At 39.9% G+C, this 13,796-nt stretch overlaps 1 protein-coding gene and 1 non-coding gene across 2 annotated transcripts in view; both read left to right on the forward strand.

The window, feature by feature from the left end:
• The first annotated feature begins 3,144 nt into the window (after window positions 1-3,144).
• Window positions 3,145-13,796, forward strand: part of LOC139698653 (UDP-glycosyltransferase UGT5-like) — a 32,684-nt gene continuing 22,032 nt past the window's right edge. Inside the window, exon 1 of the mRNA XM_071597511.1 lies at window positions 3,145-3,275. The gene's annotated coding sequence lies outside the window, so the exon portion shown is untranslated. The remainder of the gene's footprint in view (window positions 3,276-13,796) is intronic.
• Window positions 10,157-10,228, forward strand: TRNAE-UUC (transfer RNA glutamic acid (anticodon UUC)). The gene has a single exon. It is a non-coding gene; the product is annotated as a tRNA-Glu (tRNA).

A 13,796-nucleotide genomic window follows, 5' to 3' on the forward strand; every position in this document is an offset into this window, starting at 1 on the left:
TGATATGTATGATCAGTGGACAATAAAGATATTATTATTACGGTTTTAAAAGTTAACGACTAGATTCTTGGCACAGAATTTCTGTCCAAAAACTTGCTGGTAGTCACAAATTTTAGTTCGAAGAAAAGTAGCTTTTGTACAAAATGCTATTTTGTAAAATTCATCAAACATTCTTTGAATTAAAAATTCATTCCGCAAAAATATGAAATGAATACGTTATGCAGCTATATTTCGTCTAATATTACAAACTATTTTTTCTTAATTGACGATTCGCAAATAATAATCTTGTGTAGCAATAACGTTGCAAATTGGCATATTCCATAGAATTTCTTTATCAGGTGAATTTTTTTGCAACTGTTACAGATCGGTGAAATATAAGGCATGCCTCTTATTGTTGGTATAGGTTTATGGTTATAGTGTTATGATCGTTTCTATTAATGAAGATCCACCGGTTAATGTAGGGTTTGGGATGGAGACAGCCTAGATAACTGTGCAATGAAATATTTACTGGCCTCTTCTACCAAAACAGCCTGACATCGGGCACTACAATTAGCCCCTCTTCAATCACACATTTTTCCTTCATTTCGTCCAACATCCCAATCCGATTACGTACTTACTTGCTTCCCTGACGTTCTCCCCTCTATCGCGTCTTCAATATTCGTAGAGAACTCATAAAAAACGGACAAAATCTTCGTCGCACACTACGAAATGATTTGATTGATCCCGTAGTCTTCTCTTTAAAATTATTACAACTCATATTTGTATATTAGCCCGTAGCAAGTGAATAAAAATCAGACGCATCAGCTCTCCGTATTCTCGCGAATTTTTATGTTTACACTGTGTGTTGTCTGACGAATTTGAAAAATGACTACCATCAAGTAACGCATTTTTAAATGCTATTTCAGCGATGCCATCATGTCACGGGCTCGGCAGTCCGACACTCAAATAACATCCGGAAATGGAATCGGCGACTTTTACGGATTAGCTTCCGATGCCGTTTCACATTGCCGATGACATAACGGCATCCTTAAGCCATTAGCAACGGGCGCCATATTTAGGGAATAACCTCCCCAAGTCAAAAGGGCAAGAAGAACCTGCCGTTTCAAAAATGTCATCGCGAATGGAAAATTTGGCTATCGGTCGCATGACGAATTGTAGCCCGTTGAGAAGATAAAGAAAACAAAGGAAAGCAAACGAAACGCACTGCGGACCATCAACAAGCCATGCTTACAAATTATTGTACTATTTTCTTTCATGTGCTCTCGTGAATGGATCTCAAAATCAGTGGAACTTTCATGGTCTCCGTTTGTTGGGATCAGGAATCTTTGCAATTGATAAGCGTGTCTATTTTTGACTTTCAGAACTGAAAATTGAATCTAACTACATAATCGAATCTCAAGAGTTTGACAAATGACCCCCGATATGACTATGATTCCCATTACAAACTGACATGTCATCAAAGTATATTTAATGCGGCAGTAAACATTTATAATACAATTTCACTATCTGCGAAATATTCTCCGAAAGCCAACATCTTTAAAAAAAGATTGAGATCCTTCCTTCTGGAAAAAAAATTCCCTGAACTATAAGACCTATGTTGCCTAGACTCATGGCATATTTTCCTATGGTAAAAAACTCTAGCCGGGAGTTTTTTTATAATTTTTTGATGTTGTTTTAAGTATCAAATTTATGCAAAATCTTGACCTGATAAGCAAATCAAGAATATTGTTGGCATGGGTGCCTGCCCCTGTTATTGTGGCAACCCAATTGGAAAGATTTCGGCTTAAAGACGCCGCATCCCTCCCAGCTTCATCCCACCAAGCAAATTTTTGGGTGCAAGGATTTGCTTGGTGCGACCACCCTGCCCTGGAGAACCACCGGCAGCACAGGTTACATAAAAGAATCTGTCATTACTATGCTTATATTTCACACGTAATAGGGATTTAAGAATGGAGTGAGCTCTATAAAAAAAGGAGGGGACGTGTGAATGCATGATGGAGGAGGACACGGCAATACACAAGAGTCCTTTATTGCCCAATTTATGCCGAGGAAAGACGCGAACTGGAAGCTATCCTTGGATATTTGCATTACGTTCAACGAATTGGGAAATATCTACACGAGGAACCGATTAGGAAAATATTGGAAAGATTTATCAACAAAAGATAATGTAAGAACGGGGAGAGCAACGGAAAGGAAAGGCATGTAACTCATATTTTTAAAAAATTAACGAAATTGTATTAGGGGTTTAAAAAAATTACCCTAAAAAAATTGAAACAATAAATTGCCCAATTCTAATCGAACGGGCCTAATTATTTAATTATTATCACCTATTAAATCAACCTTGGGATTGATTACCTTAGAGGCTCGGTGGCATGCTATGTAGAGAATCCTAATTTCAGAACACATTTCAATACTGAGCCAAAATGTTGTAGCCATAGGCTTTGGCTTGACGTACTCGACACATCTTTTTGTTTAGAAGGAATCAATGTTTGACATATCTATTGAGTTTGCTCGGCTTTTTAGGGGATGCGGCCAATCGGGCTGCCGATGAGTTGCGAAGGCGAATTTGGGGGGCAGTCTACTCTTACTAAGACTCTATTCTACTGGTGCACTGTGGTAGGGGATCAAGGTTTCCCATGACCCCCCTCAACGCCGCTAAGCGTAGGACAAAGAAAAAATTAAAGTTGTGAACCCGGATGAGATCAAACTTGAGTTCCTCCCTTAAGTAAAGCCGCTATAATGTAAGTCACCCGCAGATAATTCAAGGGTGCATCGAGGTTCAAGGACACAGAAGAAAAGGTTCAAGGTCTTTGACATAGTTTCTGGATTTGAATGACAGCCACATCTTCAGAAAGAGGCACATCGTCCTCCCGTACGTCACGGCAAAGAAGCGGGTACGTGGAATGGAGGCGTCGTCCGTACTGTGAGCCACGGCTCTCAACCTTTCCTTCTCTGGCTCGCTCCGAAATCAACCACGCGAGCGCTGGTCACGACCATTTTCTCCCTTGCCCACCTCCCTCCGAGCCCCCCTCCCACTAAAAATACTCCCCTCTTCCCTCAGTTAATCTTTCCCCCCTCTTTTCCCCTTCGAAAGAAGTGGTCCCACTCCTCTCCTGCCACTGGCCACACTTCACTACCGCCACTTCTAAGCCGGCCGGCACGGACATCGCTCGACGCTACGAATCGGGAAGTGCATCGCCGCATCATCCTCCACTGGAAGGCGTCGCTTGCTGCGTCGTCCAGAATTTAAAAGCGTGCTTACATCCCTGGAATAGGTGAGTGAATGAACCTTTCCAACTCAAGGGCCACAATTCTGAGAATGTTCCCATTATTCCTCAGTGACTCTAAGTACTGAATGGAAGAGGATTGTGTTATTTTAATCCTGAAAATTCATCTGTACGGACGGAAATCATATCTAAATTTTTTCGACCCGAATTGATATATATAGAAATATATAGCCTAAACCGATTTTTTTTTTACTTTGCGAAAAGGATCAAACAGTTTTTTAATCTATCGGTGGCAAAACAAGGGATTTTGTCAAAAACGGATGAAAGTTAATTCGTTAGAACGCGGTCCGTACTTCCTAACACGGCAGTCTTCTTGACGTTGCAAACAACCTCACCACCCGATATCGGAAATCGGAAATATGGGTAGTGATTTTTAAACTGTGAACCAATTGAATGTTTTGGTGGTGCTGTGTGGATATATAATCTCTCAAGTGATCGTCGAACGCGTGCCTGAAGATATGTCTTTGATCGGCTCACCTGAACGCATGGCAAGTCATTGATTTCATAACACTTCCATCGATTCATGCGTCGAGTGAAACCGAGTCTGTTGCTTTCATCTCCGTCGGAAATTCACGTGTTCTTCGGGAAAAAAGAGGAATGCTTTGACTACGACATTAGCGTGTTTTTCACTCGAAGAGAGGTGTGGAATCAAGGCCCTGGCTCGACCAGAATATGAGCATTCTTCTTAACGGATAGTACCGACATGTTCCTCAGCCACCCGTCAACCGAGTGACCTCCGTTCCTCCGCCAAGTCATCGTGGGGGCGTGTATTCTCTTGCAGCAACAATTGCGTAAGAAGGGAATCGCCGAGCGACTCCCTATCGGTCACTCAATGACGTTGGAAGAAAACAGCTATTTATTTACTTCTCGTCGTATCGTCGAGCGTGCTTGAATCAATGCTTGAATCGGAATTGGTGTGTAAACGGCTACAATTTGTATGTTACCTTGTAGACGTTGCGAATTAGTTTGATTTGATCGTCCAGTAATTTGAGTATGATTGTTATATTTATTTTTCAATACCTTACGACTTGTTTTCGAGCTACATTATACTACTCTCCATGATGACAGTTGAACGTCTTGTTCCGTACGCGGTAAAAACCCGCAAAATTATGTAATCTACCGTTTAAGGTAGGTTTTGGATAGGCACTGACTGAACACCGGTACAATTGCCTCTCCTAACAAAACAACCAGTAGTGATAGTCCATTGTAGTGATATTTTATTGTAGTGGCATCCGACACTACAATACACTCCTCTTCAATTCCAAATACTTTCTTCATCCTTTCATTCCGTCTATCATGATATCTTTTTCCTACTCCATCCTCGTTTGCCTAACGTTCTTCCCCCTTAATCACAAACTTCAACATCCCATTACTAATGAAAACCCGCTGCATCCAGCTTTCCTGCTTCCTTTGGATTTCTTCCAACTAGCTCCTCTCTTCCCCTACCATGCTTAGCACTTCATCGTTTGTTTTCTTTTCTGTGTATTTCACCTCTTCCATCCTTCTCCACACCCACATGTCAACAACCATCATCTTGCATTAACGGCCATGTTTTCGTTCCATTCAAAACCGCGCTCCATTTCAAAGTTTTTACTAATATTTTCTTGAAGGTCTAAGTGAAAATCACTTATCAATGCCCTCTTCCTCGTAAAAGTTTTACCTTGAGCAATTTTCTGATGTTTCTACTACTTTGACCATTTTTATCCAAAGCGCTCCCTCTTCGGTAATCGAGTCAGAGGTAGGAAATGATAAAGCATTTTGGGCACCACTAAGGGAGGTAGGAAATGGTGGGGTTGAAAAATTGGTTTTTGTAATGTGGGTTTTTATTATATTTGAGCGTTGAACGAGACCGCGGCCAATCCCTTGGTCCATCTACAGGTGAAGCCTGCCTTGATCGGTAGACTAGTTCTACAGACAAGTCTTAAAGTGACCAATATTTTCCTACAGCCTGGGAGTAGATGGTGAGATGTTGTTGAGCATTAAAAACGCGGACACTCTTTATTAATACAAAAGAGAGATGACTGCACTTTGCAAGGTACGAGGTAAATACACCTGCCAATCAAGCGAAAAGCGTTTTGATGACTTAAAATGGAGTTTTGTTGTAAAATGATAGCGTTTAATCATTCGTTTTTCTTCACTTATATGGTTTAAAATCCATCAAACTTCATCTTCAATTGAGTGAGGCATAATTTGATGGTTTTATGGGGGTGAAAAATGTACGTTCAAAGGTGTGAATATTCAAAGGAGGTCCAAGGTCGTACCCTGGAAACCTAAGTCACGGACCATCATCAATTAACTAGTGGACGAAAGGGACTCTTACAGAAACATCCTCGACAGTGTGCATGAACGTGTACAGGAAGATTTGATTGAGTAGGATCAGAAGTTTATACTTTTGGTGAAAATAACTGGTCCGAAAAAAGGAGAGGACGAAAACTTGACACACCTCATAAATCAATGGCAGGAATGAATTTAAGCAACATAATTTCAGGCATCTTTCACCGGCGTTTACGTGGACTGACTTCAGTGAACTTCTGCATTTGTTCACGTCGCTGTAACTCCAAAAACAATGAATGCTGGGTGAGATGTACATCATGTAGTTTCATTATGTACCGTAGAAGACAAACACAGTCCACGCTCATTACAGCGACCTTTACGAATTCGCATTAATGCACCACGTTAGCTGAAGATGAAAAAATAGCTCTTATCTGGAGCGAAAAGGTGGTACATGTATATCACCGTACATCATATCCACGGTACTGGATTATTATATATCACGCAATTCAAAATTTACTACCTTAGCGAACAATTAGTTCCGAGTGTGAAGTATGTTTTACTGAAAAGATCGCGAATAGAGTTTGGGGACAATAATTCCTTGGTAAATATATTGCTTCTATAGCCCATTTTTCCGAACATCTCAAATTGTTTTCGCTGAGTAATATGTTGGGTCTAAATTAATTCCCTGTGTCGGCATTCAAGAGGTACCATTCGATTTTTTCCAGTAGGCTAAGTATTTGGTGCAATCATCTCTCTACGAATGACTCACGCATTAAGGTATCTATCATTCTTTTACGTTCCTTGTTCGCTCAAAGCAGTTTTCAATAAATTTGGTGACTTTGGCTGTAGTAGAATTGGGCAAAATGAAAGAAATTGGTGAAAGACAACAAGTCTGCGGTCATAAACAAAAAGAAGGCCTACGGCCTAATCTGAAAGGGAGTGACGCGAAGGGCTTGTGTATTTATTCTTGGACATGGCATTCCAAAGAGATCTCTCACCCCGAGACGACGTATTTCAGCGCAAACAACGTTAATTTTATCCAGTTCCCGTTAAATCTTTTGTTCCGAGTCATGTATGCTCCGAGGTAAATATACCGGACTGGGTCAAAGTAATGCGAGTTATGTTCCTTATCTTTTAAATAAGTCTCATTTAAGCACCAATTTTAATCGTTTCAGCCCTGCCTGTGGACGATATGTTGATCAAAATGTTGGTATTGGCTTGTCAACTGTGGAGAGCATAAGCTGATGAGCGTAACGCGGGGAAAAATTTCCAATCTTATGAAGTCTGGGGCTATATATATATATATATATATATATATATATATATATATATATATATATATATATATATATATATATATATAAACCATAAACACGGTAATCAACCCGAAGGTCGGTTTAGTAGGTGATGGTAGAGATCACCCAGTACTAAGCCCTATACGGCGTGTGAAAATTCACACATCAGGGTAGGGGGGCCAGTTCCTTTCCCTGTATATATATATATATATATATATATATATATATATATATATATATATATATATATATATATCATGCCTTCTTAATAAATAAATGAAAACTCCCATATCCGTAATAAGTTATAAACAACTTATTACGGCTAGAAGAGTTTTTATTTTATTAATTTACGAGGCCGAATAGCTCAATTTCTTATATCATGCCTTCTTATTAGTTGGTATGGAGCTGGAAAGGTAAGGTTGCATTTCGATTCCTCTACTTTTGACTGACTGCTCATCCAAGGATCAGGTCGATGACAAAAGACCCTCATTGCCTCCACCCTCTTTGTCACGCGCTGTTGCGTCTCCACTCACCCGCAATCCATGCGCTCATCGCCAGAAGAATGCCGAGGATGCACTCGCCCTCGGAGCCGGGGAAGCTCTCTTATTGAGAGAGGGAAAACGTTTGGTGTCATAGAAAACCAACGATTTAGCCTCACCCATCGACTAAACAGATACTGGGTGAAAGGTCGGAAGCAAGCAAAAACGAAAGCCGCTAGGGTATGCGCAAAGGTAAAAAACCTTGACGAACAAAAAAGTGCACAGTAATTAACCAAAATCGGTGTCATACGTGTTGACAGAGCTCACCCAATACGCACTAAGCCCTATACGGCGTGTGAAATTCAAACTTTTTTGACATGAGACCTGTGTTCTTCCCCTATGCCACCTGCGGTTCCAAATGTAGGTCTGGTGCCCGAAGTATCGCACAGCTTTAATTAAAGTTTTATTCTATTCTAAGTAGCTCGGTACGTGGTCACTATTCCATCCAACCCTTATTTTACTGTTCTTGTTACTAGCAGCTCTTATCGCTTGGGTAGAGAATTATTTTACTCTTACATACCGTAGTGAATGTACTTGTTGTTAAGGTTATTTCCATTATTTGAATTATTTTACACATTTATTGTTAAATAACAATCAAGAACCCTTAAATTTGATTTTGCGTGTCTGATGTTTAATCAATCCCTGCCGCAAGCCCTGGGGATAGCTCGTATGTATCATATCGACGTAGATCGGAAAGAAAGCTGAGTGTATCTTAAGGCGTTATCCGGAATAGAACTCGGGCCCTTCGATCAGTAGCCCAGAGCTCTATCCATTAGACTACCACACCTCCGGAGGAGGAGAAACATAGAAAATCTGTGAAAAAATTAAGAGTTCAATTAAAAGACTGCATTTCCGAGGCGGCAAAAATGGCAAATGTATGAAAACGCAAAATTTACCTCTTGACTGTACTGACGAGAAACTTGGATATGCCAGGATGAGTGTTTGTGGTTAAAATTAGAGAGAGAGGGAGAGCGAGGAATGAGTGCGTGAAGAAATAATGTGCAGTAGACCCACCGGTAAATGAAGATTATGAAACGTTTGCTGCCCTGGTTTGATCATACTTAAAGAATGGTTGTGGGTACAAACGTGAAGCAGTTACGACTTGGAGACGTACCAGTATTATTGTTTCATTGTCTGTGAAATACTAGTTTATCTATCGCGCCATGCCGAATATTGACCTGTTTTGAATCCCACTTAAGTACTTCTGTGTTTTTGATAGTTTAAATTGTTGAATGGAGGGTGTGCCGCCATTTAAAAACTTAAATAAACTTGTACGTATCTGCTGGTTATGATAGTGATAGTGCAATACGAGTCTCACCCTAGACTGATTTCCCATCCGCGATCAGTGAATGGCGAACCGCGAAAACGTTTCGCCCGTTTGCTAGACATACTTCACCACTTCTATTTCTCTCTCGTTGAAAAAGTGTCGAGGAGGTGAATACCATAGATAAGCTCTCCAACGATGAAGCAGGTGAGACCGCTTTCTCATATTTTTTGCATGTATTGGTCTGTCTCTAATCGATGCTGACCCATTACGAGAGAGGAATTGAGAAGCGCTCGCACTTTGCTGCGACCGTAATCTCTTATCACTGATCTTACTACATCACGTATCCGTCCGATGTAGAGCTTGTCTTAAGTGATAAAACGAGCGATTGTCCTCTCGTTACCGTTTACTTCACAATGCACAGAATGCTCCCAAACTCTGTGATCACAGTGCAGAGGTTTTCACAGCGTTTGCCAATGCCGGGGGTGGAGGCCATCCTTTTATTATCTAAGGCCATTTTCGTCTTTGTTATCCATCCCCCAGCATTTTGTATCACAGTATGAATATGAACCCCCTTTCTCCTCACATTTACGTGATTTATCGGCGCTATCGTTAAATAATTTTAAGGCCACTTAAAAAAAAAATATTTAGGTTTCACGACATCGCTTTCACCCTCTATATATGCTGATCACCTAAAATATATGTTCATAATGTTTCATTAACTTGTTGGACATGATTTTTTTAAATTTTAGTGGTGAATTAAAAATGTATAGTGGTGATGTTTGAATATATACCCATAGTGGAATGAAATAAGTATTTTGAAAATTTTTTGAAAGACTGATAAATGCTTAAATAATTCTGAAGCGATAGTTTCTCCTGTGATCATTAGCACAATTTATTCTTCGGTGATTCAGGAAAATATAAATTCATTCTTCATAAAAAATTTCTGAAATAATTTAATAAGGGACCTTAGATTGGTAATATTCCTCCTGAAACTCCCCCCCCGTATTCTATCCACCGTAACGATAAATAATGAAGTGGAAAACTCACCTCGCCCTCCAAAAGCTTTGTGTAGTTTTAGTTCTAGAAGAGGAACGAAGTCAACAGCAAAGTTGTAGGCTAACGTAACTGGAGTCACAAAATAGTTCGAACCAACTCGAAAGCTTCCTCGGCAGCAGTTCCAGCTAATGCTAATAAAAACGAGGATCTTGCATTCGACATCCTACTAACGTGAAGAATTCAATCTTACCGAGGAACGCGTAATTTCTTCTAGTATGGACCCGCATTCTTTCATCCTTAGTTTCGATGTTCAAAGTATGTCTTCATGAAAGGAAAGTCTGTTTCACGTCATCACAATCGGTGTTACAAGATGTTCAGCAGGTGTGTACTGAATAAGGAGGACTTTACACCCCCGGAATATGCCCGGGGGTTAGTAGGGGTGCGCCGAAGAGAGCGGAACGCCAGACATAGGGACCGGCAAATTTGAAGCGATCGACATCCCATGTGGTCTAGTGGCTAGGATATCTGGCTTTCACCCAGAAGGCCCGGGTTCGATTCCCGGCATGGGAACTTTCTGGTCGAAGTATTCATCTGTGTAGAGGACTTTTTTCCTTAGGAGACACTTCGGTAATTTACGAAGGAATTTGTAAAATCTGTATTAGTTGTATTGTGGTTATTTCATATAATCACGTCAACCTTTATACTGCCCTCGACAAACGGTAATTTCTTGGAGGACTCATATTTTGTGAAAAAATAAGGAGGATGAGGAAAAATAAGTCAGTGGGACCGGATAATATCTCAATTGACATTCTAAAACTGGGTGATACCGCAATAGCTTTGTACCTGAGTCATCTATTCAAAGTAACTTTAAATAATGATGCCTTGCCCAATGATTGGAAAAAAGCAAATATTACACCAATTTTCAAGAAAGGGGATAAAACAATAGCCAACAATTATAGACCGGTAAGCATAACCTCAGTTGTTTGCAAAATAATGGAAAAAAGAATCGCTGACTACATTCGGGAATGGTGGGCAAGAGATAGATGGCTATTCAAACACCAACATGGGTTTAGAACGGGATACTCGTGTGAAACGCAGCTTTTGGGATTAAGCCAATACATCGCCGACGCAATAGACAATAGACGAAGGAAAGGAAGTGGATGCAGTAATTGTTGATTTTTCGGCAGCTTTTGACCGAGTGCCTCACGATAAATTATTGTTAAAGTTGGATTCGTTACCATTGGACTTGAGGGTAAAACAATGGATAAAAAATGTTCTCAGAGGCAGAACTCAAAAAGTAAAATGAGGGGATACATTTTCAAATGAGGCGAGCGTATTAGCAGGAGTTCCACAAGGCAGTGTTCTAGGGCCATTACTCTTCCTAATTTACGTAAACGATCTACCAAACAATTTACATTCCCAAATAAGACTCTTTGCTGATGACTGCATTATATACAGACGGATAGAGCATGTAAATTACCACGTAATATTACAAAATGACATCGATCGCCTTGGTGACTGGGTTACAAATAATAATATGGGTATTAATATAAGTAAAAGTAAGCATATAAAATTTTCAAATAAAAAGAATGCAGAAAAGGAAATTTACACCCTCTTTGGAGAAAGAATCCCATGTACTAGTCAATGCAAATATTTAGGCATTTATTTAACAAGGGATCTTGGGTGGGGAGTCCAAATAGACAATTTGACACGGAAGGCATGTAAAGTATTGCATTGGGTGATGAGAAATTTAAAAGGAAGTAGCGTAGCCACAAAAGAAAAAGCATATAAGGCACTGGTTATCCCTATCCTAGAATACTCCTCCATAGTATGGGATCCATATGAGGTGGAACATATTAAAAAGATAGAAAAAGTTCAAAGAAAGGCAGCAAGATATGTACTCGGAAGGTACAAAAGAACAGATAGTGTCACAGAAACGTTAGATATACTGAAATGGGAGAGTTTGAAAAATAGAAGAAAAAGGAGTAGGTTAGGCGCGATGTATAGAATTGTTAAAAAGGACGAAGCGTGGGAAGATTTATGGAAAGGGATAGAAAAGCCTAACTTTAAGGGAAAAAACGACCATAGCCTCAAAATAAAAATAAGGACTCAAAAAACAAATAAGAAAAAATACTCTTTTTTAAATAGAACTATAATTGACTGGAACCAGCTGCCTGGAGGTTTGTTTGAGCCCTTTCCATCCAATTTTAGAAGTTTTAAGTTGAAATGTAAAGCAGCCACTGGGTAATAAACTTCATTGTAGTCATGAAAATATTGTTTGTATGTGATGTGGACGGCATATTGTATGTGAGGTGGAAGTTTGTTTCTATGTGATGTGGAAGTGTCATTATGTAAAAATATTTTATCTCTTCTGTTTTTATGTGTTCGTATGTAATTTTCGTTGTTAGAGTTATCTTTGACCTAACCTGACCGTTGCCACCAGGAAATTTGCCTAATTGCAACGTAATTGTGTAAATAAATAAATAAACATATCCGTTCTCATTCGTGATGTCACCAACCCATAAATCATCAGCATCCGCCGATATACTTGTTTCGCGTATGGCCAAGAGATTTTCCATATGTGTATCTGCAATGGGTAATCTTATGATGCGTTAGGATTTAATGGGTATTTTCTTCGATGAACGACTGTGCAGCAAAACGTATGCCCAGGTAGAAAATTGGAAAAATATATTAACATAATTCTTCGGTCGGTTTCACGTCCGTATTTCCTTGTCGTTCCACGTCCTTTTGTCATTTTCGAGCCGATGACCTCAACCCGGGTTTTCCAGCAATGGGGACTTTCTGACCTCCAAACTTTTTTAAACTTTTACAGATTATAAAGCCCGGAAATATCCGCCTCGAGATTATATGAAAGGGCGATACACAAACTTATGATATGCATTACATTGACATTTGCGCCGCGGTACGAGAAAATACAATTCGGTTTGCACTGCAGGGGACCGCAATTTTTTTAAGGAATTGACTGTTAGAGTAAAAAAAGTTGTGGGCATGGAAAAATCAGACTCACTCGTCGCGACCGAAATGAGCCAGACATCGTTTTCTTTGAAACACGTATGTGGTCGTAGTAGTTATTAGAGGAGGCGACCGACAGCTAAGGTCAAGTTTGATCATTAGGAATATATGGATAATTTGATTGGGGTAGAATGTTTAGGGAATGGGGAAGAAGGATTGGGAGAGAAACCCGACATCGGCGTTAAAATACTCTTACTATTCTCTCAACAATAGGCACCAAGGGGTCCACACTTTCATATCCCATCCGACGAATAGCATACTTCACTTGAGGTGCCTCCACTTAGCGCCCCAATGAAGGATCGGGATGGATCTGAAAAATCCTGTCACCACCAGGGTTCAGCCCTGGGGCTGGGAAACCAGTACATATGCCACCACACAATCCTTCAATTGTGTCAGTTTCTACTGAATAATCATGCACTATTTTTAAATGCTATATTTTCTAATCAAATATTAAATGCCTCCTAATAGTACACCTTGCGAATTCTCCGGAAGACAAGATGAGCACTGAATTTTAAGGCTAACTTATCCTACGATCTAGCTCATGTACTAGAAATTGGCACACGAGGCTTTTGGGCGCCAATAGACTGTTCGCCTGGCGTGGAACGGAATGTAGTTACACCAATGATAGTCCATCTTGTAGCGGTCGCAGCGAATAACTCCTATAATGTGTTTCTTCTGTGTATTTTCACTGTGATTTCTGAAGAGCATCAGAATAATTAAAAAACAGTTTCCTTATTATTTTTGCCTTCCTTACCAACTTGCAAAGGCAGGTTTTCAACTAATAGCCAGGTAATAACCACTAAATGCCACACATGACGTAGTAGTCTTCATATTTTCCTGAACGTCTGGCATATGTTAGAGTCTCGGAGGTAGCGCGGTTAATTTTTTAGGTCTTAAATATGGAGCTATTCTCCTCCAAAACCTCTATAAAGGAGCGTTGTTAACTTGGTAATGTTGAAACATTTCTTTCGGACGACTTATTTTGGCTTAAAGTACGTGTGCGCTGACAGAAATTACATAATGATGTACACCAGGTCCTGTCCTATCACTAGGTAATAGAATGATACTATTCCATCACCTTGATCCTGCTACACGTTCCCTAATG

The sequence above is a fragment of the Hetaerina americana genome, unplaced genomic scaffold (genome assembly GCF_022747635.1).
Source record: "Hetaerina americana unplaced genomic scaffold, ioHetAmer1.1.p SCAF_9, whole genome shotgun sequence".
Taxonomy (NCBI): domain Eukaryota; kingdom Metazoa; phylum Arthropoda; class Insecta; order Odonata; family Calopterygidae; genus Hetaerina; species Hetaerina americana.